Source organism: Rutidosis leptorrhynchoides, chromosome 1 (genome assembly GCF_046630445.1).
Source record: "Rutidosis leptorrhynchoides isolate AG116_Rl617_1_P2 chromosome 1, CSIRO_AGI_Rlap_v1, whole genome shotgun sequence".
Taxonomy (NCBI): Eukaryota; Viridiplantae; Streptophyta; class Magnoliopsida; order Asterales; family Asteraceae; genus Rutidosis; species Rutidosis leptorrhynchoides.
The window spans coordinates 115,291,599-115,299,964 of record NC_092333.1 but is presented as its reverse complement, the minus strand read 5'-3'; positions in this window follow the sequence as shown (position 1 = coordinate 115,299,964).

The following is an 8,366-nucleotide window of genomic DNA, read 5'->3' as shown; positions in this document are numbered from 1 at the left end:
GTAAGAAAATTCAACGACGACAAAGGATGGTCTCTTGGAGAAGACGACATGAGTTCATAAGCCTACACTATCTCTAGCAAAAGACCAATACATAAATAATTAACTTGGTAAAAGTGATATGCGGCTGCACCACGGTCGACCGTGAACCTGACCGTGGATGTCTTGTACCAACGATTTTAAGTTTTTCTAAAACTGTCTGTGATGACCCGAAAATTTTCGACCAAATTTAAACTTAATCTTTATATGATTTTGACACGATAAGCAAAGTTTGTAAAGTTGAGTCTCAAGAATTTTCGAACTATTTTTATGAATTCATTTTACCTTTGATTATTCCCAACGATTCACGAACTATTGTGTGTAAATAAATAAGTATATATATATATATATATATATATATATATATATATATATATATATATATATATATATATATATATATATATATATATATATATATATATATATATATATATATATATATATATATATATATATATGTAACATCCCGCCTTTTTCCGTCCATTTTCCGTTTAACTATTTAAGTTCCGTTATATGTTTATAACACATCTCGTTAATACGCGTTTTAAATTATCATGTTTAGGTAATTTAACGCACCCGCAACCGAACTCGAGGGACTAGTTCCGCCAAAACACTAAAGTGGTGACTAGCCTTTTGACTAAGTCAACCACCTCCCCACCATTTTCCATTTCATTTTCTCTTTTTCCTAATTACTTCCACTCTTTCTCTAAATTCATCAAAAAGGAAATCATCATCCAAATTCGTTCAAGAAGGATTCAATCAAAACAAATTACATATTTGAACTCCTCGTGATCTCCTCTTCGATTCCATACCGATTTCATCAATTTTGGGTAACTTTCTAAAATCACTAATTTTATGTGTTCTTGAGATTTTTGAGTTATAAAGTTGTTAATTAGTGTCTATGGCTCAAGTCTAGTATGATTATGTGATTTGTATGCTTGTTCTTGCAATTTTGATGTAACTAGTTCATTATGAAGGAACACTTGCATAATCTTGAGTTTTAGGTGTTCATATGTTGTTTGATGATGAAAGTTCATGTTTTAATTGTGTTCCTAACATCACTAGCTTCAAATTGGTATGTAGGTTGACATGGATTAGTTTCATAATCATGATTGTTGAATTTGTGATTTTGGGTTAGGGTTTGATAGAAGTAAATTTAATCTTGATGCATTAAATGCTTGATAATGTTAATTGTAAGTGTTAGGTTGTGTTGCATGCTTAATTACCTTCGAAACGGCATATCGTTCATGTAATTTGGTTGCCAAATCATTAAATTGCATTTATGACTTGTATGCATTGAATGAGGAACATTAATTGCGGTTTTTGGTTGTTGCAAGTGGAAGTTTGATTGATGATATGTGTTTAGTTGTTTTACTCGTCAAAATACCTTTCCAACGATGTATGATAGGCGTTATAAGTGTTTGCGGGTCAAGAGTTGTGTTAGAAAAGGTTTTGGTTCGTGCACACTTGAAAAAACTGACCAGAATTCTCTGCACAGGTAATGGCGCGGCGCGCCATATACCCGCGCGGCGCGCCAATGTGGTCTGTCCAACTTTATCAATTTTCGAATAATGTTGCTATGCTACGCACCTCCGATTCACATGTAACTTGTTCTAACATGCTCATACATGATTAAAAACCTCAGAAAAATAGTTCGGGACCCGACCCGAACGTGTTGACTTTTTCGTTGACTTTGACCGACCAAAGTTTGACTTTTTGTCAAACTTAACCAAATGATTATGCAACCTTCCTAACTTGTTTATATACTTGTATCTTGCATGAAACTTGACAATTTGATTTCACATGCTACATAATCGAGTCGTAACGAGCCATAGGACTAATTGAACATCTTTGACCCTTCGTGACTATCGTTATTGATACAACCTATTTGTTTAGGTCAAGACTAGCATTGTTCTTTGCACACGTTACTTGTCGAAGTACTTTTTGGTTCGTGCATACAAGGTGAGATCATAGTCCCACTTTTACTCTTTTTGAACTTACTTTTGGGATGAGAAAACATAAACGTTCTTTTAAACTACGTGAACACAAGTACAGGGAAAACAAACATTCTACATACGAGTTTGAACACAAATCCTCAATTCGATTATCATTAGTTACATCAGATGGTGTAAGCGAGAACTTATGTTATATGGCCATATGGGTTTGACAAACCCTCACTTCGGACGGTTCGCTACCGTCTACGGGTGAAATATATTTTCGGGAAACAGTGTATGTTCTAACACTATTATTACGGGGTTCAACGGACGGAATGTTAAGCTTTGATAATTGAGTGCTCGTGAATATTAACTTTTAGAATGTACTATGACTTTATCGATGTTGCAAATCTTGTGGTTCAACTTACTTTTACTCACTTACTTATTTAAACCTATGATTTCACCAACGTTTTCGTTGACAGATTCTCTATGTTTTTCTCAGGTCCTTGAACTTAGGTGATATATGCTTCCGCTCATACTTTTTGATACTTGCACTGGATGTCGAGTACACTTGCATACGTGGAGCGTCTTTTTGACTACTTTTAATCGTGTCGCACGTGTTTCATACAAACTTTAAACATTGTTATGTACTTGTTATGGAAACTACTTTTGTAAACTTTGAAACACCCTTATTTATGAAATGAATGTGACATACTTTTCGGTCAAACTTTGTTATAAAGACTTACGACCATGTAATGGGACCATACGTAGATGACGCCGTCATTTGACGATTTATCGGGGTCGCTACAAGTGCTATCAGAGCCAGGTTGTAGGGATTTAGAGTTCATTAGTGTCAACCCCGAGTCATAGGGTACATTGGTGAGTCTAGACTACAACCGGCATATAGACTTGACATAGGAATTACTTGACTACTTGTGCATTTATACTCGAACTCTCTTACTCATATCTACTCTTATTCTATCTTAATCTCGCGTTGTATAATTAAATTGGCACGCCACCTTGACTATATGAAGTAATGTCGCATGCACATATGAGTTAGGGTAATATAATTTCCGGGATTATATTACGGTGACACATATGAACATTCCGACATTATGACATAAAGAATTTTAGGCGGGTCAAGGATAATTTTCTCTCTATCTTTATTCCATATCACGGTTAGTATTATTTAGAATACTAACCAACGGTATTCTTTTGTTTTGAAGGAACAATGCCTCCTCGCCGTGTACGACGCAATGAAACTCCCGAACAAGCCTTACAACGCATGATAGCCACCGCCGTGGATGCGGCCATGGCCGGTCACTCGTCTAACAACAACAATAACAACAACCACAACAACAATAACCAAGGAGCCGGTAACTCTAGCGAAGGGTGCTCCTACAAAGCTTTCATGGGGTGCAAACCTCACACTTATGATGGAACCGGGGGACCGGTTGTGCTTACTCGTTGGTTTGAACAAACCGAGGCCGTCTTTAGCATAAGCGGTTGTCGGGATCAAGACAAGGTCAAATACTCCACCCACACTTTCTCCGGAATTGCTCTAACATGGTGGAACACCTATGTTCAATCGGTGGGTACTGATGAAGCTCATGCCCTCTCTTGGGCCGATCTAAGGGAAAAGAGGATTGTTGAATATTTTCCGCGCGAAGAAACCCGAAAGCTTGAGGAAGAACTAAGAGCTTTGAAAGCGGTCGGAAACGATCTTAAAGCTTATAATCAACGCTTCGCCGAACTATCCTTGATGTGTCCTAATCTTGTTAACCCCGAATCTCAAAGGATTGAGCTCTACATGCTCGGTCTTCCAAAAAGCATCAAACAAGGGGTGATGTCATCCAAACCCACTACTCATCAAGCCGCTATGAACATGGCTCGCCAACTAATTGAAACGGTTGACGAAATCGTAGTGCCGGCTCCTAAGGCCGAGGACAAGTCGGGTGGCAACAAAAGGAAATGGGAAGCCACTCCATCAACCAACTACAACAACAACACCTTCACCAAAAAGCCTTTCAACAACGACGGCAAGAAGGGTTATGTCGGAAACTTACCTTTTTGCAACAAATGCCACAAGCATCATCACGGCGAATGTAACAAGCTAGTTTGTCACCGTTGCCAAGGTGTTGGTCATAGGGCCAACAATTGCACAAGCGCCGCCCCCGTTGCTCGAAAGGGGCCCAATCCTCCAAAAACGGTCACTTGTTACGAATGTGGCCAAACGGGCCATTATAAGAACGAATGCCCGAAAAAGAAAGCCAACCCCAACAACCGAGGCCGAGCCTTTAACATCAACACCGAGGAAGCCCGAGATGACAATGAACTAGTCACGGGTACGTTTCTTCTCAACAACTCTTATGTTACTTGCTTATTCGATTCGGGTGCCGATAAATGTTTTGTGTCTAAGACTTTGGCTCCTACCCTTTGCACTCCACCACACCCTTTAGATACTACTTATTCCATCGAAGTGGCCGACGGAAAACTCTTAAGTGCCGACACATATTACCGGGGGTGTACTTTGAACATTTTGGGTAAGGAATTTGAAATTGACTTGATACCCATGGAATTAGGGAGTTTTGATGTAATAATCGGTATGAATTGGATGGTCAAAAATAAATCTCACATTCTTTGCGATCTTCACGCAATCCGAATTCCTATCGAGAATAGTGAACCATTGATTGTCTATGGCGACAAAAATTGCACCGGACTCAATCTCGTTTCGTGCCTTAAAGTTCGAAAGCTACTTCGCAAGGGTTGTTTCGCGATTCTTGCTCACGTTAAGAAAGTCGAGGCCGACGAAAAGCGCATCGAAGATGTGCCAATTGTTAGTGACTTTTCCGATGTATTTCCCGACGAATTACCGGGTCTTCCACCTCATCGACCGGTTGAATTTCAAATCGATCTTATTCCAGGAGCCGCACCCGTAGCGCGTGCACCATATAGACTCGCTCCATCCGAATTGCAAGAATTACAAAGTCAAATCCAAGAGTTACTTGACCGTGGTTTCATTCAACCTAGCCATTCACCATGGGGCGCTCCGATTTTATTCGTCAAGAAGAAAGACGGATCCCTACGAATGTGCATTGATTATCGTGAACTAAACAAATTGACGGTTAAGAACCGATATCCCCTTCCTCGCATCGATGATCTCTTTGATCAACTACAAGGTTCTCGTGTATATTCAAAAATCGATCTCCGTTCGGGTTATCATCAACTAAGGGTTAAGGGGGAAGATGTCTCCAAAACCGCTTTCCGGACTCGTTATGGTAGTTATGAATTCCTTGTCATGCCTTTCGGTCTCACTAACGCACCGGCGATGTTCATGGATCTCATGAACCGCGTGTGCAAACCTTACCTCGACAAATTCGTTATCGTGTTCATTGACGATATTTTGGTCTATTCTAAAAGCGAAGAGGAACACAAAGAACATCTCCGACTCGTGCTCGAGCTCTTGAGAAAAGAGCAACTATATGCCAAGTTCTCCAAGTGTGAATTTTGGTTAAAGGAAGTTCAATTTCTTGGTCATGTTGTAAGTGATCAAGGCATTAAAGTCGATCCCGCAAAAATCGAAGCCATTAGTAAATGGGAGACTCCTACTACTCCTACTCAAATTCGTCAATTCTTGGGTCTCGCCGGATACTATCGTAAATTCATCAAGGACTTTTCCTTAATCGCTCGCCCTTTAACCGCGTTAACTCACAAGGACCGAAAGTTCATTTGGTCATCCGAACAAGAAACCGCTTTTCAAATCTTGAAAACTAAGCTAACCACCGCTCCTATCTTGTCACTTCCCGAAGGCAATTATGATTTTGTTGTATATTGTGATGCCTCGAAAAACGGTTATGGATGCGTATTAATGCAACGAAAGAAAGTCATTGCTTATGCCTCTCGACAACTCAAAGTCCACGAACGAAACTACACGACACATGATCTTGAACTCGGTGCCGTCATCTTTGCACTTAAGTTATGGAGACATCATCCTCTTGGTACCAAAAGTACCATCTTTACCGATCACAAAATTCTCCAACATATCTTCGATCAAAAGCAACTAAACATGAGACAACGAAGGTGGATTGAGACCTTGAACGATTATAATTGCGAGCTTCGTTACCACCCCGGGAAGGCAAATGTAGTGGCCGATGCCTTAAGTCGAAAAGAAAGAGCGGTGCCTCTTCGTGTCCGAGCTTTGAATATCACCATCCACTCCAACCTTAATAGCCAAATTCGGGTAGCCCAAGATGAAGCTCTTAAGGACAACAACATCGCACGCGAACTTTTAAACATTCTCGTCTCCCGATTCGAAGTTAAGGAGACTGGACTTCGATATTACGCCGGAAAAATTTGGGTGCCTAGATATGGCGATCTACGAAACCTCATCCTAGACGAAGCCCACAAATCGCGATACTCGATTCATCCCGGCGCCAATAAGATGTACCATGACCTTAAAGAACAATATTGGTGGCCGAACATCAAAAAGGAGGTTGCTAGATACGTCGCCAATTGTTTGACTTGCGCTAAAGTCAAAGTCGAACACCAAAGACCGTCCGGGTTACTTCAACAACCCGAGATCCCGCAATGGAAGTGGGAAAGGATCACGATGGATTTTATCACCAAACTACCGAAAACGTCGGGCGGTTATGATACAATTTGGGTCATTGTTGACCGTCTCACCAAATCCGCGCACTTTCTCGCCATGAAAGAAGCCGACAAAATGGAGAAACTTGCACGACTTTACATTAAAGAGATTGTAGCCCGACACGGAGTACCGTTATCGATTATCTCCGACCGAGATGGTCGTTTCGTTTCTAGATTTTGGCGTACGTTACAAGAAGCGTTGGGAACGCGTTTGGACATGAGCACCGCATATCATCCCCAAACCGATGGGCAAAGTGAACGTACAATACAAACCTTAGAGGATATGTTACGAGCCTGCGTTGTTGATTTTGGAAAAGCTTGGGACAATCACTTACCTCTCGCCGAATTCTCTTACAATAATAGTTATCACGCGAGTATTAAGGCCGCACCTTTTGAAGCGTTATATGGTCGAAAATGTCGCTCTCCTCTTTGTTGGGCCGAAGTGGGTGACGTGCAAATTTCCGGGCCCGAACTCATTCACGAAACAACCGAAAAGATTCTTCAAATCCGAGATAGGCTTCGGACGGCCCGGAGTCGTCAAAAATGCTATACCGACAAAAGACGCAAGGACCTCGAATTTCAAGTCGGTGACCGCGTCATGTTAAAAGTCGCACCTTGGAAAGGTGTCATCCGTTTTGGGAAACGTGGGAAACTAAATCCGCGGTATGTTGGTCCTCTCGAAATCTTAGAGCGTGTTGGAACCGTTGCGTATCGTTTGGATCTTCCGCCTCAACTAAGCTCCGTCCATCCTACTTTTCATGTATCTAACTTGAAGAAATGTCTTGCCGAGCCCGATATCGTCGTTCCTCTCGAGGAACTTACTATTAATGACAAACTCCATTTTGTGGAGGAACCGGTTGAAATTGTGGACTACGTCGAGAATGAATTGAAACAAAGCCGGATCCCGATTGTTAAGGTCCGATGGAACGCCAAAAGAGGACCCGAGTTTACTTGGGAAAGGGAAGATCAAATGCGAAAGAAACACCCTCATCTATTCCCGGTTCCGGAAACGTCAGATTCTGAGGAAGAAACTACGATTACTACGCCTGCTTAAATTTCGGGACGAAATTTCTTTTAAGGTGTAGGTAATGTAACATCCCGCCTTTTTCCGTCAATTTTCCGTTTAACTATTTAAGTTCCGTTATATGTTTATAACACATCTTGTTAATACGCGTTTTAAATTATCATGTTTAGGTAATTTAACGCACCCGCAACCGAACTCGAGGGACTAGTTCCGCCAAAACACTAAAGTGGTGACTAGCCTTTTGACTAAGTCAACCACCTCCCCACCATTTTCCATTTCATTTTCTCTTTTTCCTAATTACTTCCACTCTTTCTCTAAATTCATCAAAAAGGAAATCATCATCCAAATTCGTTCAAGAAGGATTCAATCAAAACAAATTACATATTTGAACTCCTCGTGATCTCCTCTTCGATTCCATACCGATTTCATCAATTTTGGGTAACTTTCTAAAATCACTAATTTTATGTGTTCTTGAGATTTTTGAGTTATAAAGTTGTTAATTAGTGTCTATGGCTCAAGTCTAGTATGATTATGTGATTTGTATGCTTGTTCTTGCAATTTTGATGTAACTAGTTCATTATGAAGGAACACTTGCATAATCTTGAGTTTTAGGTGTTCATATGTTGTTTGATGATGAAAGTTCATGTTTTAATTGTGTTCCTAATATCACTAGCTTCAAATTGGTATGTAGGTTGACATGGATTAGTTTCATAATCATGATT